Source organism: Neolamprologus multifasciatus, chromosome 7 (assembly GCF_963576455.1).
Source record: "Neolamprologus multifasciatus chromosome 7, fNeoMul1.2, whole genome shotgun sequence".
Taxonomy (NCBI): domain Eukaryota; kingdom Metazoa; phylum Chordata; class Actinopteri; order Cichliformes; family Cichlidae; genus Neolamprologus; species Neolamprologus multifasciatus.
Genome location: NC_140445.1, coordinates 58,474,850 through 58,495,119, shown reverse-complemented (window position 1 = coordinate 58,495,119; position 20,270 = coordinate 58,474,850). Strand labels below are relative to the sequence as shown.

The following is a 20,270-nucleotide window of genomic DNA, read 5'->3' as shown; positions in this document are numbered from 1 at the left end:
CCTTTAATTACACATAAAATGTCTTATTATGTTTTTGTTCAGCATTTATTACACAGTGAGAGGTATACACTAGTTTGAAAACGCTAGAAAATGAAACTGCATAGGTTTTAAGTTACTAAACAATTAGAAAAGTAACAAATCATACCAAACCCTGTGTCAAGTATCAAAATATGTCAGCTCACTGATTGAATAGGTTTTATTGGCCATAAATATATTTAAGAACAATATAATCAATAATAACAACAACTCTAATAAGCAGATAATAGAATTTTTGTGTTGTAGCCTTAAGGAGGACTGGTCTGTGTCTGTTAGTCTGTGTGTCTGTGTGTGTGTGTGGAAGAGTGTGTGTGTGTGTGTGTGTGTGTGTGTAAATTATAAATGGAAGGGAGAAGAGTCACCTCTCAAAAACACACTCACATATCTACGAGATTAATTACAAGTACCGTGAATCACTGTGCAATTAATTAACTCATCCTTAGTAATGAGTGTGTGTGTTGTGTGTGTGAACTGAGCGCACTACGTGTCACACAGACAGCCTCTCCATCTCTCCACCTCTCGGCCTGTCCCCTCTCTAATTGCTTCCCTCTCTATTAAAATGCAGTCTGCTGTGACATCACTCAACCCTCTGTTAGAGCAGGCCAGGGTGCTGTGCAAACCACACACACACACACACACACACACACACACACACACACACACGTATGCAAAGATTTAATTTTAGAGAGCATGGTTTGTGTTGATTTTAATGAGGATTCGAGATACTGAGCAAAAACTGATTTTGTCTCCATGAAAGAGCCAGAGTGAGGGGAGAAAGGAAACAATGGTGGCCCTAATGATGCATTAAATCTGTTGCATCAACAGCAGAAGGCTACTGCACTACTTTCTACCTTTATTTGTGTTTTATGTGTTTATTTGTGTACTTAAAACTGAAAAGACCGACAACTAAAATTTTAAAATTCCAAACTGAAGTTTCATGTGTCTCTTTTATGCCTGAAGGATGAATTTATCATTTATTTATCAGTTTTCAACATTGTAAAAATATGTTTTGTTTCACAAAGTTAAAAGTGAAACACTATTCAATAAAACAAACCAAGAAATTTTATTTTAGCTTTTAAAAATTGTATTTTAACTTTGACCATCATTTAGACTCCTTTATTTACACTTACTTTTTCCCGTGTATATCATTTTAGAATAGAATTAGAATAGAATTCAACTTTATTGTCATTGCACATGCACAGGTACAGGGCAACGAAATGCAGTTTGCATCCATCCAGAAGTGCTTTAGTGATATAGATATATTACAATATATATTAGCAATAATATAGATATGTAAGTATATTACAGAAATGGGTCTATTATGGTATGTTATAATGTACACGGTATGAAGTATGTTATGACTATTCTATAACTATAAGTATGTACAGGCTGTAGTGAGTACAAGCTATGTACAGGCTATGAACAGGATATAAATATGAAATAAAAAAACTATACAGAAATCTGAGATATACAGTTATACAGAAATGTGAACTATGCAAGTTATAAACAGTTGTAGGATTAAAAATTATCGTATGTACAGAATGATTATTTACACAGAGCTATACAGTAGTGCAGTTAAGATAAGTGAGATATGTGGATAATTTCTACAGAGGTATATAAAGTGCTAGTGGTTGTGAGTGGTGGTTCAGTCCATGTTATTATTGTGTGTTTGAGGGTACGGTTTTGCACTCATTATTACCATTTCTGTTAAATCTTTTTGAGCTTCTTTTCTGAATGTCTACCATAAATCTAGACCACTTAAAAGGTTATGAAACAATTATCTGTTATGAACTCTTTAATGTATTATTAAGCAAAAGTTCTCCGGTTTGATTCCGAGTTGAATCAGGCTGGCCTTCCTGCATTAAAAAGATCGGCAAATCACACATGTGGAGCTACCTCTTATGAATAAGGGATCAGCTGAATGTAGCTTCTTCTAAGTCATTTCATTTTACATCTGGATATAGATATATTTTATGAACAATAAACCTACTGATTTAATTTCCCCTCCAATTCAGCTGGGTCGTTACTCAGCACAAAAGCATAAATACTTTCCTCCAGGCACAATGCCTCGTCTTTACTGTATCCATCTGTATTGAGCAAAAAATTAACACAGTGATGAATGCACAGCAATGCGAGTAGAAGAATAAAAATGTATTAATGAAATGATTTTTAGCTGTTCAAAGTCTGTATTCGGCCAAATACCCAACGAAAATCACTATAAACCAGAAAGTCGCCGAATATCTAATGTCCCACTCCCTTTCTCGCACTGTCTCGCCCTCTCTCTCAGAGCTAATCTGATTGGTGCATAAATCATGCTGGCATCAGCAGGGATTGAAGTTGGACTACTCCTGCACACACACACACACGCACACACACAAGCTGAAGGCTCCTCAGCGAGGTGAGAACAGCGGCGTGCTCGGTGGTGATCATGAGGACATGGATAACAGATCTCTCTTTTATCATTCCCTGACTTTCCCTGACATTTAAAAAGCCATTAACACCACTGAGATTCACCCTCGTGTACATTTCATATGGAAGCACCCCCAACACACATACATGCTTGCTTGCCATTCACTCACAGGGCTTCCGCGCTCCTGTGCGTGTGGGAATGATCTCAGTGATAATACAAGGCCCAAATGACACAGACAGAGCAGTGAATTATACCTTAACAAGCTTTTCACAGCTGCCCCCTGTTCTGTAAGATTAAAAAAAAAAAAAGAGATCCGGTGTACTGCTGGTGTATCGTAACAGTCGTAAGGCTCAGCTTGTGATGCACTTAACAGTCCCTTGTTGGAATCAGTGACATTTAGGGGCACTGTCCCGGCAAATGGACAGTAAGTGTCTGCTGTGTTGGAAGGACTGCCTCTGTGAATAGTGATTATCCACCGATTCAGTTACATATACATGGGTATGCTGTAAACACTAACAGCATAATAGTATTTACTGCTGAGCACTGTATTAATTTATGGCCCATTATTGTGAAGCCCATCGTTACAATGCGTGGGAGCATTTATTGTAATCAGAGGACTGATAGAGACTGGAAACGTTGCTAATGTATGTAATGTACTTGCAAGCGGTCTCCCTGACAAAACTGTACAGTGGCTAATGCAGCAAATGACATATGGCTTCACTCTCTGTTGTTAGCATTTATTAGCAACATGCAGAGGCCTGAGTGCAAAGCAGCTATCGACTAATTATATTCCATTGTGTCTGCGTGGAAAACAAGAAGAGAACATGCTGCGCAGCGATGGAGTGGCCACCCCACCGCTTAATCTGAAGGATATTAACGTGAAACTCAAACCGAGCGTGTGGTTCGGCTCGGCCCGCAGTATACGAGTCACGACCGGCAGTGATATACGGGAGATACAGCTATGGACGTCGGTCATTTAAATGCTTGCTATTGTAATTCTGCAGAAGGCAGAGGTACTTTTGGTGATTATGGATCGGACCTTTTTTCAACTCCTCTGAAAATGGCTTTCAATCTTACGTGCCCCGAGGGTGTACAGACACGTTTAGAAGACGGGGAGACATGCTTGAATTTTGAAAATCATGAGAAGGAAAAGAGAAGAGAGACAAAGTCAGAGAGGGCTTTGGGGAAAGAATGACTTCTGGTTTAAGGGAGTAGGGGTCACGGGTGTGAAATAACTGGCATATTCAAAGATAAAAAGGGAGCGAAATGACAAGCGGGAAGCAAGGGTCGTTAAAATATTCAGGGGGGGGATCTAATATCGCGGAGAGCGTCAAAAAATTGCTGGACTTTTAAAGAGGGAGAAGGGTTCGATGGAGCGTCTGTAAAACGCACTCCCGGAGCAGTGCATTTTTTTTATACTGGATATGTGTATGTTGCAGGAGGTGTTGCAGAATGAGTGTGTTTTGTTTCTTAACTTTAGGGCAGCTATGGCTCGGAGGACGTGTTGGAAACAACAGCTGGATTTGGGATAAACACCGAGGGAAAGAAAAGGAGGAGGAGGAGGTGGTGAAGGAGGAAAGGATATAAACAAAGAAAGTCCCATTCTCTCTATCGTCTCCTACAAAGGTCTGCTCAGCACATGATATGATGCTGACAGAGTTTGACTCTCTTAGCTGCACTTTTAATGCCGCAGGCCTAAACAGCCTGCAACTCAAGATAGTAGGTGTTCTTTCTCACATCTGTTTTCATCGTGCGTGTGAAAGTTTGGCATTAATACTCATCTGTTATTAGAGTTTCTTCTCGCGCTGCGTTTATCTTCGCTCATTAACATAATGAGCTCAAAGACCTAAGATCCCACCACCCTTCTTCCCCTCAGAGTGACGAGTTGTTTATCACTCCTTCGCTACTCGAGTTCGGTTTTTGTCTATCATCCTCCTGTGTGCGTCGTTCCGTATTCAGCACAGTATTATACAGTAGTGTCTGGTCTCTGTTGTGCTTTGCTGCAGAGGAGCGTAATGCACTGGGTCTCGGCTCATGTCCATCACTCAGCCTGCTGTAAGTCAGGCAGGCAGCCAGACAACCTCCCACAGGAGAGAAAGAGATGAATGGCGGGATTTGGAGGAAGTGCACAACAAGAGTCTTTTCTGTGACTCAGATCTTCAGCGGATAGGAAAATTTCGTCGAGACGAGCGAGAGCAAAGAAAAGAGAAAGAGGAGCCAAGTGGTACAAAGACATAACTGTGAATGGCTATGAGGGAGCAGTGAGCGAGCAGGTTAGAAATGAAGAGAAACCCAGTGACTTATGGGAAAGGCAGAGCGAGAGGGAGGAAGAGAGCGACGAGACAGACAGGATGAGTTACAGACCTGAGGGGAGGACAGAGAGAGAGAGAGCTTTCACACATTGAGACAGCCCGGTGATTTAGGGCTAAAGGACACTGAGACGAGCTCTGCTGCGAAAGGTGATAGACCTAGAGGTGTAACAGATCCACTGCAACACTACAGCGCCGACTGTGTCAGCATCTGCACCTCCTCTCTTATCTTATCTACGCAAGCATTCATGCACCACATGTTATGAAGACAAGTGCATCACGAGAGCACTCCACTGTTAAGGAGGGAGAGAGCGCGAGAGAGGCGCTTTCAAGTAAAAGCAGTAAGCACGTGCTTATCTTGTGCATCAGGATGAAATGATAACACACACACACACACGCACACACACGGAAATGAAAGCATTTAAGCATTTATGTCTATAACTAAAAATACCACTAAGTTTTTTTTTAAAATTGTGGAACAAAACCTGTTTCCGGTCAAATGGGCTAGAAAAATAGTAGTTTGTATCTTCCAGTGCAAAACTGTTCAAATCGTTTAGCTGGGAAAACTTGTGCCATAGTTAAAGAACCACCTGACTGCTGGGCAAATAGAAGCAGCAAAGATCCAGTTTTACTCAAACGTTATAAACCGCGACTATAAGAATTCCTATGATACAATGCACATTTAGCATTAATGGGACATAGTAAGGAATGCTGATTGTGACGTGTAATGTTAGAAATGTTCAGTGTTACAAACAAAATTTGCAGAAGACGTCTTGCACTTCTTGATGCCTGCTCCAAGCTGCACTGCCACATGGTGTCATTGCTAAATAAATATCTAAATAGTTTGTTTAAGGATCACTGTTTCTCTGGTGAAACACAGTGACCTAAAAACAAACAAACAAAAAAAAACCTCCAAACACTTACAGTTCCCAAGACTACATCCGCACTAACGCTGTCTACTTATAAACACAGTTGAGTAAACCAGTCAGATTTATATCAGCATGTGTGTCTGGGACCGTGTTGGTACAGGCACGATGCTTTAATAGCTGCAGGTATTTGTATGGCAGCACGGTTGTGTCTATATTTGGCCGGTGCGAGGCGGTCACTAATCCATCTGACCTTCTGGCTCATTTGCATGCGCCGGCCCCCCCGACTGAGAGATGCCATGACCTTTATTAGCTAATTAAGAAACATAACAGAAATAAACCTGACAGAGTGGGAATGGACACACACACACACACACACACACACAAAGACATATACACACACTCTCAGCGTGGCTGCTGACAGAATGGGGATGGGGAGAAAAGACAGCAGACAGGGGCCAGACCGGAAAAATGACACGAGCAGAGAGAAATTTGGCATTCATCAAATGGAAACAATCACAGCAGCCACAAATGCAGCTGTTTGCAGATTCCCACTAATATTCAGCCTCTTGGAGGAAATGTTACCACACACACACACACACACTCTCTCTCTCTTAATCATTACATTCGCCAGCAGACATTCAAGCATTATAGTATTATAGAAGTAGTTTCTCTTAATCACATACTGAGCTCCTTTAAATCTTTGTGTGCTGGAATAAGAGAAGTAAATCTCCCTGTCTGTGCTCTGTGCTGCCACTTAAGTGTAGTCGGCCTCTTGTTCTCTCTTCACTCTCCCACTAAGGACTCATAATAAGCTGCTAGACCCCTCAGGCTATAGGAGGAGGTGTGTGAGCGTGTGTGTGTGTGTTCCCTCACACTACAGACAGACAGGAGCAGCGATACAAACACACACGTGCACATACACACACACACACACACACACACACAAACAGCTATAGTAAGCGCACAAAACATATTGACACATTTCAGAATAAATTTTCAATGACACATATTGAGACACTGAGGAAACACTGAGATGTAGAAATTGGGGTTGTTTCCTCTGACACCCTCCCAGTGTTCATCCTGTGTTAATCTGAGCAGTAATCTGCAGTGTGGGCAGATCCTCATCTGAGCAGCACCATTTTGATGTTTGTAAGATTACGCAATCAGCTCCCCTCCCACAGTAAATCACACTGCTTGACATACAATGGAAACACACACACACACACAAACTCACGCACATGCATTTAATGCTGACGCCAGTATAGCATCTGGGGCTGACACACTTTACGCACAGTTTCTTTGTGCACTTTTCTAAGATTTTCAGATTTTTTTTTTCTGTCTTTTATAAAAGTGAAAAACTTAGTTTCACAAAACGTTTCATAACATGGAACAAAAAATGAAACAGAACTAGCTACAGATCACTTTGATTTGAATTAAGCGTAGGATGAGTACGATGCGAACGGAGACGGCGTGAAATAAGTTTTTTAGTAGAACCACATCAGTTAGAGCAAGAAGTAATGAAAAACAAACATTACTAATTTCACAACACCCACAGCTTGTTTCCATCGCAGCTTCCGAGACAAAGCGGGGAAGGCGAGAGACTGTTAGACGCTGAATGAGAAGTCCAGAGAAACATGAATGGATGGGTATAAAAAGAGAAAACTGGAGGGCTGCAGCCTCTCTCTGCCCCTCTGTGTCAGTCTGTCTCTGTCATCGTGACAGGCCTCCAACAGCGGGGAACCCTAAAGAGCTTCATCCACCCTGCTGCACACAGGGGCTTCACCCGCTGACAGACAGAGCCAAGGGCTGTCCTGTCCACAGCATATCACAGCCTGCACACTGAGTGCCAGTTTAGCTCCAACAGGCCACCTCCCTCTTTCATCACCTACTGTATATGCACACAGAAACCAACTGGATGTAGAATAAGTGTTGGCGTATCAGCTTGAGCTGTCGTGGAAAATTTTGCACGTCTGTAATTGTCACGAAACATAAAACATGAAATTTCCAGAAGATGTTTATAATGAGTGCAACAAAGTGTTTTACAGTTTGGTGTCCAAAGTCAATACTGTAGCTTTCCCTCTAGAAATGTGCAATGGGAAAAGCTACAAATTCAGCCTATGGAGGTTTTTTAGTGAATCTGAGTGAATATGGATGGAAAAATCCTACATTTTTTACATTTGAAAGTAAGTACAGTTGTCCTGGTTAAAATATACATCTTTTCCATCTTCTATTTATATTTTATAATGCAAGTTTGTCACATATATTCTCCCAGTGTCTTCTAGATGCACCTATTTGAAAGCACTGTGACAGCATTTTTTTTTTTATCTGCATAGAAGAACTTGAAGATAACAAACACTGTTGACCTGGTAAGTGGGAAAAAGATCAAAGAAGATGATGAAAGGTAAGCTGTGGTTTGTTAGTCGCAAATATAAGGTTTCTTTTATGCTTCTGCTGACATTTATGTTTCTTTTGTGTTGCTGAAATAACTGTCCTTTCATTTAGACTCAACAATCAGCACAGATCCTTGACTGAAATTAGACGGCCCCCCTCATTGCTGTGTGGCTGGCATTCGGCATCACCTTTTGACCTCTGGAGTTCTACGAATTCACTCTTTCGCAAACGCACTAATAACACAACGGGAGTAACTTACAGTACAGCCACTGGCCCACTGATGCTTCTGCATGTGGCGGGGCCACGGATCAAAATGCTTCACCACCTGAACCAACGCCATCAAAATAACAGATAAAATCTCTATAAAGTCACAGGTTGTAATTCTCCAGCTATAGATACTTGCTGTGAACAACGAGGCCTTTAAATCTAATTCATTTGCAAATGGTTCAATTTCAGGAAAGCATAATTTATATATTATTTGAAGACGGATATACTTAATAGCTTTCTGAACTAATGGTTTAAAGAAAAATGCTCTAAATTTCTTTAATCACAGAACAGAAGCAGGATGCTTGCAGCGACACGTGCTGCAAGTGCGCCGTATGTTGCATCTTTTCTCCCGCGCTCCCCTTTATCTGTCTGTGTGGGCTTCCTCTGCCTCTCTGTTTGTTTGTATTTGCCTGCCTCTGTAGTGTGATGTCTAGGGTTGTGATTTTTATCCTCCCAACATTCTAGTAAATACTCAGACAAAATCCAGCGTGCTCCGAGGAGCCTCGGGCCACTGCAATCAATCAGGGAGAAAACAACACAAAGATGTGGCTGTTTCTGCTCCATAAAACAACCTTCAGAATAGCAGCAGCCATTCAGCGTCTGGGATGTAGAATTAATACGCTCTCGCTTTGTCCCTCTTTATTTCTCAGCCATCCTGTTTTTGAATCACTAGATCAAAAAAGGAAAAAAAAAAAAAAAGCTGTCACGAATCCAGCAGTGAGAGCTATAAACTGTATTTGTGACTGTCACTGTGTAATTTACCCAGTGGGTCCTCAGCATAACCAGCCAAGGGTCCCCGAAGAAAACCTGGTGGTGGATGAAAGCCAAAGTGAATCTGTAACGGCTCCAAACCAAGGCCGGAGCTTGAATACCGAACATATGTAATGCTACAGAAAGTCAGCAGAGTGTTTGCCGTACTTACAGCCTATAGGATCGGGGATAATGTTGTATAAATATTTGATGGTTTCCTAGCAGGGTCCTATATGGCAAGGGAGTGCAGCATTAAGGCTGACGATCAGGGAAAACTTCAAGGCATGCTTTCACACATGCAGACACATTAACGGCAATACGCGCACACACATATATGCGATCCAGACTTCTCTGTCTGTCTGCGTCTGCATTGGGTTTCACTTTCGGCGTGTGCTTGGCTTACAGATGTTGCTCATGTCTCGCTGAGCTTGCAGTGAAAAGAGATTCTTTACATCTTTGAGACCACGGCCAGTCGCGCACAGCAACTTGTTATTGTTTGACAGAAACTGCAGAAAATGCTTTGATTGTATGCAGAGGCTGCAAGCATTAGAAAGCCTCTGCAAAGTTTTGATAATGCAATACAAGAAAAGTAGTTTTCCTTTAGCTCTTAGTCTGCCGAAAATGGTTGTTAGGAACAGTGTTAACAAATGAGTTAACAATGACTTTTTCTTGGACAATACGTGGCATTAAACTGCAGAACTGCGATGGCTGCCCTCTCCACAGCCCTACAAGAAACTGTCCAAATTTTTCAAGTGTGAAATGTCAACCGGCATATAATCCTAGAGTGATCAACCCTACAAGCAGAGAGACAAGGAGTGTTTTTCTCCCTCGGAGCTGTATGCAGATGGCAGTTGATATATGATATTAACCTTTGCTATTGTAAGTCCTGTCTATACCACCCCCCACTCACACACTTAGACTCACACATACATGCGTGGCATACTAATCATATTGATCCACCTCTAGAGACACTGTGTTGTTTTTCTCCCTCTTGGTCAAAATGTGCATGTGAGTTGTCGGGAAATGATGCAAAATTGTCTCATATTTTATTTAGGAAGTCAAGATATATTACAGTTGTCAGATCACTTTTTCCCCCCTCCACGAGCATCCCAAAGTAAGTAAACCTGCCATAGGTGCAGTATATTTTACACAAATTAATTTGATAAATGTGTAAGTCCTCAAGTATTTTCCTCGGTTTAGATTGCTTGTCAGTGCAACATTTTTAGACAAATGGGCTCCTCGGTTTTAGCGTCACTCCTCTCTTTGTCTACTGAATTGTCAGTTTTAGCGAGGAGGGGAAAAAAAAAAGAGAGAGGGAGAAGCAGGAGGATGAGAGAGGAGGCAAAGTATAAAAACAAATTGGCACAGAGGGATAAAGTGAGATATCAAAAGAGTGGATGGTGAGGGATGAATGAAATAGAGTTTCAGACGTGCTGTGGTCTCTGAGGTCAGGGCGTATATCACTCTCTGCTTCTGAAACAACAACCACCACAAGAAGCATCGGGGAGCCAACCAATCTGGGCTACGGCATTGTTCACTATCTGCTGAAGGAAAAAAAAACCCCAGCTTGGTCTCTCGCTCTCTCTCTCTTTCTTACACACAAACTCACACACACACACACACACACACACAATCACTCCTCACTGTTCATATCTGGAGAGAGAGAATGGAGCGTGTTCCTTATTGTCCCCTTAGTGGTGATGTGGGGGTGTGTGTTAGGGCTTGATTGTTACTGGTTTACATAAGGGTATTAAACTCTAGCATAGCACTATCTATCTGAGCCAGGCAGATATATTTGTGTTGTGGCTCCTTTATGCATTTGTTATTTCCAAAGAGGATTGGGATGCACAGTGGAAGAGAGGATAGATAGCCTGCTGATATTACCCTCTTCCTCTCTCCCTCGTTTCCTCCTTTTTCCTCTAAAAACCAAACTCTTGCCTCTTTCTGAGTGTCTGTGCAAGTGTGTGCATGTGTGTGTGTTTGCGTATTGCCTCCAGAAACAAAAGCGGGTAATTAATTAAAGAGAAGTGCACTTTGGCGCCATTGTCCTGTTCAACAACTCTAACAGTGTTCAGCATAGCAGCACTCAGTGATATTACTCCTAATTATTAGCTGTTGTTTCAGTCTGAAATGGTCTCAAATTGCAGATATTTAAGCACTGTGCAGAAGCATTTAGCCGAGCCAACACGTGCAGAGAAACATACATACTTACTAGCATAGTGTACAGTATATATGTGCTAGTTACGAAACACATTTATACCAGACTTGTACGAGCTAATTTACTCAAGAGCACCTGCTTCAGTTACTTTCTGCTTCTCTAGTCCCCCAGCACGTTTTTCAACAAAAAACTTTATGGCTTTTCTACTACCACAGCAAATGAGCGAATGCCTTCTGGAAGTTTTTCATCCCTGCAGTACAGACTTGCTGCACTGGCTGTTTGACAGTGTCCACTTTGTGTTGGTTTTCCTTCAACTTGAAACCAGTCTGTATTAGCCAATTTCCAGGGGTTTAAAATGGGATTTGGCAGATGAGATCAGCTGTAGCAGTGCAGCATGGGAAAATTAATTGCTTAAAAAGAGAGAGAATGGAGCGTGTTCCTTATTTAATTGCTCATTAACTGGAGGTGCCCATTCTGGCCCATTTTAACCCCTGCCTGTCGCTATCCTGACCTGGATGTGCTGCAATATAGTGGTTTCTATTTTTACAACATAACAACGGAGGCTTTGGAGTTGTTAAACATCAACTTAACAAAAGTAATGAAACAGATATTTCAAGGATTTTGTTTCACTGCAAAGCAATAAAACCGGTAACTGAGTCTATATTTGAGGTGACTTCCCCATCGCTATAAATAATATAACTTCTGAAATGGTGACATCCTAAATACTTTATGAATGACTAAGTAAACATAATGTAATTGTAAGTAAATATAAACATTTATTTATGCATTTGTCAACAAAGTAAAATGTTATAAATTAAAAAAATTTGCACAGTAAAGCATTGCCACCTTTGATTATTAGCTACAAACGTGTATACTTGTAAATTTTTCAAAGCAGCGTCTTGATTTCTACACTGTGGTATAGCCACTTTCATCAAAATAAAAAGGATCTGAAGCCAGTAGTATATTCTGAATGGCATCTTTAACATGCTCATCTCTTAGAGGGCGGCTGGTATTCTGAGAATTCCCAAATCTGCATGTGTCTGCGAGCTTCTGAGGATCAGGCAGGAGAGGTTAAATCAAAGTGGAGTCAATAACTTCATCCCTCCCTCCTGGTCTGCTGCGCCGTGCTGCTGGGAACGCCTGCTGCTCACTCTCGGGCTCAGGAAAGAGGAGGACAGGATGGGGTTCATCACTTTCACAAACACTAAAGGAGGGAAGAGTCGTGCCGCTAATACAGAGGATGATCTAAGTTTCGTGCACACACACACAGACACAGACATTCATCTGCACACAATCACCGACAGAAGGCTTCCTCACTATGTCTGAGAATGTTAATGAGCTATATTCTCTCTTCTTTCCAACCTGAGAGCCCAAGTCCAGTCATGGCCATAGCCCCGGCTAAATCAATATCATCATCCATAATCTTTATTGTGGGATGAAACACAGCATAAATCAGCACAAAGTCTTTCACACATCTCTCTCCTTAGCAGCCTCCAATTGCATGCAGCACTCTCTTGGGCTGAGAGGGCTTTCTTTTCAGTGCAGACAGGTTGTCTCCCAGTGTCTCGAGCCTCTGCAGCACTTGCTCATACATGCACGACACATTAGTTTGGTGGTTTTGACTCTGTTTTATCTACAGCAGATGTGAAAGGTGAGTTTAGAAAGCAATGCAGGTGTATTTTTGAAAAAAAAAAAGAAATCCTCCTCTACCTGGAGGCAACAGAGAGCGGGCCGTGGTTTAAACTGTTAAAGCTTCGATAGAAAAGCGTGAATTTAAGTAGGAAAGAAACCTCTGTGTGTACATGTCTTTGTGAGTGGTGTGTGTGTCTCTGTGTGTGTCTTCCAGTTCTGCTCTCTTTGAGTGTGAGTAATGAGGTTTAGAGAAGAAAGCTTAGCCAAATCCTCTCATCAGTCTTCACTCCTTCAATACAAAATCAGCAGGCTAATTCAATACCCAATCACAGGGCTAATAGCATCCAGCCAAGAGTAGAACCAATGAGAACTCGGCTAATGGACCTTTGGGAATAACTAGCTGGACAAAAAGTTAGTGCAAAAAAAAAAAGAAAAAGAAAAGGGAGATGTTTTTTTTTTTCCTCTAAAGAAAATGTACCGTCTAACGATCTTGTCTGGTTTGCAATCGCCTGCCACCGGAGCTGAAAAGCAGAGGAAAAAAAATCTCTCTTTAAACTGTTTCAGACATTTGTGTCTACTCGAGTGTGTCAGAGGGATGGATATTATGTTCCATTCAAATCAGAAACTTAAATGAAATAAGAGATATTTCTGTCATTTTCCACAGCATCTGACTTTAGTGCTTGTTTTATTTTAGAAATACAGCCTTGTTTCAGCGTCGCACAGCGCACGGTTCTACAGCATTTAACATGCAAACAGATTCACATATCCTTCACTCATTTTTCCCACTGGAGCTGTGAATGGAGGGTGCATAAGTGCATAAGGCTGCAGGAGTGTTCCAACCATCGTAGTGTCACAAATCCCCTCATCCTGACATGCACTGAATAAACTGTCACGGGCATTATATAGTGTCTCCATAAAGCCTACCATCAAACAGTTACTACCTCCATAGCTTCAGTCCACTGCACCAACAACACAAACAAATCACTCGGCGGTGCGTCCCAGTGTTTTCTGGTTTGTGTGTGTGACACGGTGTAAAGTGGGGTGCATACATAACTGTGTTTTCTGATATGATCATACACCATATAACCTTCTATATCTTGTTCAGCTGCAATCCATATTGACCTCCCTTTCCCCACCTCCGTCGCTAAAAGCTTTCCAGTGTGTTTCACGGAGCATATTCAGTTTCCTGCTCCTCTGCTTTCTGTCACTGCAGTTTTGTGCTTGGTCATTAAAAGCACACATCAGCATTCATCACATTTATTTTGGTGGTGTGATTCCAAGTCTGATTTAATGTAAGCGCCACTATCCATCACAAAGATAGATTGTCTTTATATCATAAAAACAAAAATGTTTTTATGAATGAGAAAGCTACTGGAATGAAATGTTAGTGGTGTATTTCTACTGAATACCCATGTTGAAAAAACAACAACTTTTAACCCTTTGCCATTTCTCACAGGGAAGAGGTTCAATCATAAGGTTTCAAAACTCTGACTATTAACAAAAAACTGAACCACATCCACCTTAAATTGTTCCACCTTCAAGGTTCTCTCACTGGTCAGCGCTGGACCTCTTCCAGCTGCGCTTTCAAGAATGACCAGTGTTGGTCAAGTTACTTGAAAAAAGTAAAAAAGAAAAAATTACTTCCCCCAAAAGTAATCCTGTTACTTTACTGATGACTTATTTTCAGAAGTAATTAGTTACTTAGTTACTTTTTTAAATCATTATTTACAACCTGAATAGGTAATAAAGCGATAGATCTTTCAGCCCAATTCTACCTTTTCTGCATAATCCATCATATAAAATGTAATCCAATGAAAGTCTCTTTTTAAAACTAGTTTTATTAATTTTAATCTTTTAACTTTATGCACCAAGTAAAAATTTAATTATATGCAACATTCTCTGACTGGAAGAAATTTGTTTAACATTTAAACCCATTTTCTGCACATTCCAGCACATAAAAAAGTTTTTTGTGTTTACACTCAGTCTTTCAAATAGATGCACGTAAAACACAGCAGAAAATAAATAAAATCAAAGACTCAGTGGTCCTGTTGCTCTATTTTCATCTGTTTAGCAGGAGTGGGGCAGGCAGAGGCGGAGGTTTGTCCTGGTGCAGGTGTGCTGCAGCGGTCATGTCCAGTGTTGGTCAAGTTACTTGAAAAAAGTAATCAGTAACTAATTACTGATTACGTCCCCAAAAAAGTAATCCCGTTACTTTACTGATTACTTATTTTCAAAAGTAATTAATTACTTAGTTACTTTTTAAAAACACGATTTACAACCTGAATAGGTGATAAAGCGATAGGTCTTTCAGCCCAATTCTCCTTTTTCTGCATAATCCATCATACAAAATGTAATCAAATGGAAAAGTCTCTTTTTAAAACTTGTTTTATTAGTTTTAATCTTTTAACTTTATGCATCAAGCAAAAATTTAATTATATGCACCATTCTCTGACTGGAAGAAATTTGTTTAATATTTAAACCTATTTTCTGCACATTCCAACACATAAAATATTTTTTGTGTGTGTGTTTACACTCACTCTTTCAAATAGATGCAAGTAAAACACAGCAGAAAATAAATAAAGTCAAAGACTAGCGGTCCTTTTGCGCTATTTTCACCTGTAAAGCAGGAGTAGGGTAGGCAGAGGTTTACCCTGGTGCAGGTGAAGAATCCGCGAGTTTCTCTGTGAATTTCCCATTACGTGGTAGCGCACTCGGTGCTTGCTTGGAAGTTTAGGGGTTTTTTTTCACTGTAAAAAGAAGTTTTCTTCCAACGCACAACGGACGCTAATGTTTTTGTCACTTTTTATGGAATCAAACTTAAAGTAAGGTCAGTACTTCCACGCTTTAAACGCTGCACGCTCATACTCTCTCCCGCACTTGATATATTATCCACTGTTGATCTGCACACAGCTGTTGTCACGAACGTTGCACTTGCTTACGTCACTGTCATGAGACATTCTCGCAAAAAAATCACGGTTTAGTAACACAGTAACGCAGAGTGCTGGGAAAGTAACAGTAATCTAATTACCTTTTTTGCAATAGTCATCTCTTACTTTACTTGTTACTTGAAAAAAGTAATTGGATTACAGTAACACATTACTGCCCATCTCTGAGAATGACCTACAGACTTGCATAACCCCCATAAGTGGTGGAGCTCCTATGGGGTGTGCAAATATTCTAAGGTTCTAACTGCAAGTTGACAGTCAGATAGATACACAATGTTCAACACAGTGACTGCTTAAAAAAACAACACTCCTCACCTGATGAGCTGACTTCGGGCTTGGCACTATAAAACTCTTCACTAAACTCTGCTTTTTGGTCTCGGATCATAGCTAGAAACCCAACTCCAACCAGCGGTAATCCTTGACAAGAAAGGAGAGGTTTCATCTGCAAGTTTGAAGTCTACGGTGAATTTAAAAACAAGAAGGCAAGTGGTCAGAGCTTCCACTGAGCAGTGTAAAAATATGAGTTGCACTGAAAGCAGCACTTTAATTTTTCATATTGTTATTATCAGTGATGGGAATAACGGCGTTACAAGTGGCGTTACTTTTTTCAGTAACGACTAACCTAACTAATTACTATTCCTATCATTACAACGCCGTTACCGTTACTAACAAGAAAATGCTGTGCGGTCGTGTTACTATTTTTCAACAAACAGACGGTTGAAGCTGTGTTCATATCAGTTGCACGGAAGTAGCTGTAAGTAATCTGGGCGCTACAGCTTTAAGCAGCTGCACGCGCTCCCGCGTGCGGCAATCACTTTCTGCCCGACGATCACTCTCGAGCACAACACCTGGAGCTAAGGGGGCAAAACAATCACATGAGTGCTGCTGTTTGACTGAGGAAGAATAAAGTAGTCGTGGTAAGCCAATCACATGACCACTTCAAGATGACAAAGCAACAAGGTGATATATACCAGTTTTTAAATTGTGCTGATAGGCCACGTAAAACCAGAGTCATGATAAACAATATATACGCGTGTTTTTCCTGAATACTTTCATCACATTTACTGTCTAAGGACAGTGCTCGCAAGCACTCTCTGCTTATGAGCAAAAAGAAAAAAAACCCAGCCCTTTCGTGTTGGTGGAAAAATGTACCATGTCGATCAATCAAAAAAAATGATATGGCAACATGACATTTGGTTGTTTAGAAAGAGGGGGAGAGAGAGTTTTGAGATGTGAGAGATTTGTGACGTTTAGTGTGTTTGGAGTGTGTAGTTAATGTGTTGTCTTGTGAAGTTAGTGTGTAGTGTTGTGGATAGTTTTGTGTTGTGTGTCAGAACAATGAGGCGACTGCTGTCTCCAGGTATCAGGCTGTGATGTTCTCCTTTATAGTGGACAGAAATTATTTTTTTGGAGTGGCACAAATAATTTGTGCAGCATCTTATTGAATGTAGAACAGCTGATTGTTCTGTAAATAGTTTGAAATGGTTACTTAAAAAAGGGCAAAAGGTAAATGGCTGCAAATAACTTTGTATGCAAAACTTGTGCATAGAATTTAAAAATTGGCAATTTATATTTGCATTTAAAGTTATGAAATATGATTCAATAAACATGTTTGTGGTTGTTACAGTAAAAAACCTTTTCTACTTGGAATTTATGGGTTTTTTTTCTGATTTTAGATAAATTTTGTTAATACAGTATGTCAAAATGAAAACATAACTGTAAAGTCAGACACACGAGGTTGTGCTGAAAAGGATGATACCAAACAAGGCAAAGTAAATAGTTTTTAACAGTGAAATGTAGAGGAAACATCAAAAGTAGTGAAAAATGTGAAAAAATTATACCCTGGACCCCAGAGGGTTAATTTGTTTTTGTTTTTAAAAGTAACGCAATAGTTACTTTTCCAGTAATTAATTACTTTTAGAATCTTGTAACTCAGTTAGTTTTTTGAAGAAGTAACTAGTAACTATAAATTAATCACAAGTAACTTGCCCAACACTGGTTATTATATATATTCTTTAAATTGGGCCCCGAGGCCCCGGAGAAATCCTGTGTTGTAACATCTTCTTAATGATGCTCAAAAGACCAAAGTGCAACCGAGCAACATTTGCATTTTTACTTGCAACATGTTTTGGCTGGAGAGTAGCACTCTGGGTTATGTAAAAGATCACTATTTGAGGAGGCCAGGCTATTTTAGAGAATCTGTACCATGAAAAATAATTTCCGCACTTCAGAGAAAAACCATAACAACCTTGAAGCACTAAACATCACACGCTAATGATATACTGTACAACGGCGTGAGGGTATGTGAAGAGGAAATTCCCTTTAATCTTCTTCACGGCTACATCATCTTTTATTGGTGGACAAAGTGAATCTCAGCCTCCAGCCCCAGTCCCATAGAAATGACAATTGATTTGCAGGTTATTTCCTGCTTCCTGTGAGCTAATTGAAATAAAGTGGGACGGTAAGCTCAGGCTCTGCAGCATATATCAATACTGCAGTTGTACAGCAGAGAGAGTCTCATGCCTACTGCTGTGCCTTAACCAGTCCCTCAGAATACTTGTTTCCTTATTTAGTCCTTCAGCATCTAAGTGCTTACTACTTTTGCATTAGCCTCCTATTTAAAATCTGTTTAAGCAGGCAAGATTATCCAGAATGAACGTTTAGATAAGCAAATGCTGTCAATATATATTTATATTTGTTATTATACTGTTTACTTTGTGAAAATGGTCACACAAGTGTCACACTGTCTCAGTGTAATATCATGAATATTATTTAGTAATTAATATAATACATTTGATATTTGTTATATTAAAGTTCAGGATTGCGTATATATAATAGTGAATGCATATGATTACATCCCACAGAAAAGAATTATGAGTATTTGTGCCGATCACAGAGTCAGATACACACACACACACACACACACACACACACACACACACACACACACACAAGTAACGCCTTTTCCCATCAATTTAATTATGGTGAGCCCACTATAGATAAATATAAAGCATCCAGCAGTGCACATCTGTCCAGGCGTATGTACAGCAGGAGAAGGGAAAAGAAACAACTCGTTGCGCATGTATGGAAGGCAACCGAGGAATAAGCGTTGACGTGTGTGCATGCCTGTATGTGCAAGCTCAGGAGCCACGTTTTATTTAGTTATAATGTCCCAGCTGTCGTGAGCATCTGGATGTTACACAGATTAAACTGGTAAGTGTATGAAATCAGATGTACAGTAGCCTTCAGTGTCTTTGCTGTCAGATAAACAACCAGAGGAATTTATCCCAGACAACAATTTAGACAAAACAAAACAAAAACCATGCACAGCTTCACAGCCTGAAATTTTTACATGATCCAAGTCTTTTTTTTTTCTTTTACAGACTGTATTCATTTTGAAACTGCTTTTTGTTTTTAAAAGGTATTTAGATATAAACTGCTTTTTTGTTGCTTTCTGACACACGTTAAGCGTGGATTTCCTTAAATCACATTACAGAATATCTTTGAGAAATCTGCCTTTCAGAATACTTTAATTCCATTTACATTTAAATGCCTTTTAACAACAGTTCCTTTTCTTCCACTGCTTTTCCCTCCAACCACAGTAATGATTTCAGCCAACGTCTTCCAATGGTCTAATCTAACTCTCGTTAGACTGCAAGATACACTGAATCATCATTAAACCAATCTGCATATTACCTGTGCTGCTACACTTAGCTATGAATCTCATTTGAATCTTATTTAAATTCCTCCTATGAATCTCAATTAAACAGAGATTCAAACAAACAAGCGCAGCATCTAAAATAACACAGACACACACAGACACACACACACACACACACAGACACACAAACACTGCACCTGCTGTTATCATTGCTGTTGTTTTAAATGTGTTCAGTTTAATTAATTTGTTTTGATACTCAAGACAAATCCTTTACAAATCCTCATGTGGTAATTAACAATTATCGCACATTTAATAAGCATACTGAGATAATGAAACAATTAGAGAAACAAGCCGTTTAAAGGCTGGAGCTGCGCTTTGAACTAGTGTATATGCTTTAATTGTCGCTCGGTGCCTTCCGACTTCAGTAAGCTAGCAGATCCTAAATGTACTCAGAGCTTACAAATCAAACACCCTTCAAAGCAGAATAACAAACCAACAACGTATTACTTGTAGAAAATGTGAGCTTTCAGCACTGCTGTAATATGAAAACGTCTCCACACACACTTTACCTTTGTCTCTGGTGTTATCACAGGGGCCAATTAGCGGGCCCCAGCTTTCTGCTCAGGCATGTGTCAGGGGACCTATAGGGAGCCCGCGAGGCTGCAAGAGGCCTCAGGGTAGCAGAGGAATTATCACTCTTTTCATCTCTCCGTCTCTCACGCATCCTTGCATACAGACTTATCTGCTGTTTGTTTGGTGCGAGCGTGTTCCCTTTCATTCTTTCCTTTCCTCTGTCGTTTTCTTGCTGCACAAGCTCCCAGAACAGTGAACAAAGGACGATC

At 40.3% G+C, this 20,270-nt stretch overlaps 1 protein-coding gene across 2 annotated transcripts in view; it reads right to left on the bottom strand.

The window, feature by feature from the left end:
• Positions 1-20,270, bottom strand: part of LOC146515657 (transcription factor Maf) — a 55,633-nt gene that overhangs the window by 13,983 nt on the left and 21,380 nt on the right. The window contains exon 3 of one of the 2 annotated variants that reach the window (XM_085165329.1): positions 1-20,270. This exon is cut by the window's left edge and continues 13,983 nt beyond it. The exons of the other annotated variant lie outside the window; for it this stretch is intronic. The gene's annotated coding sequence lies outside the window, so the exon portion shown is untranslated. 2 annotated transcript variants of the gene reach the window in all.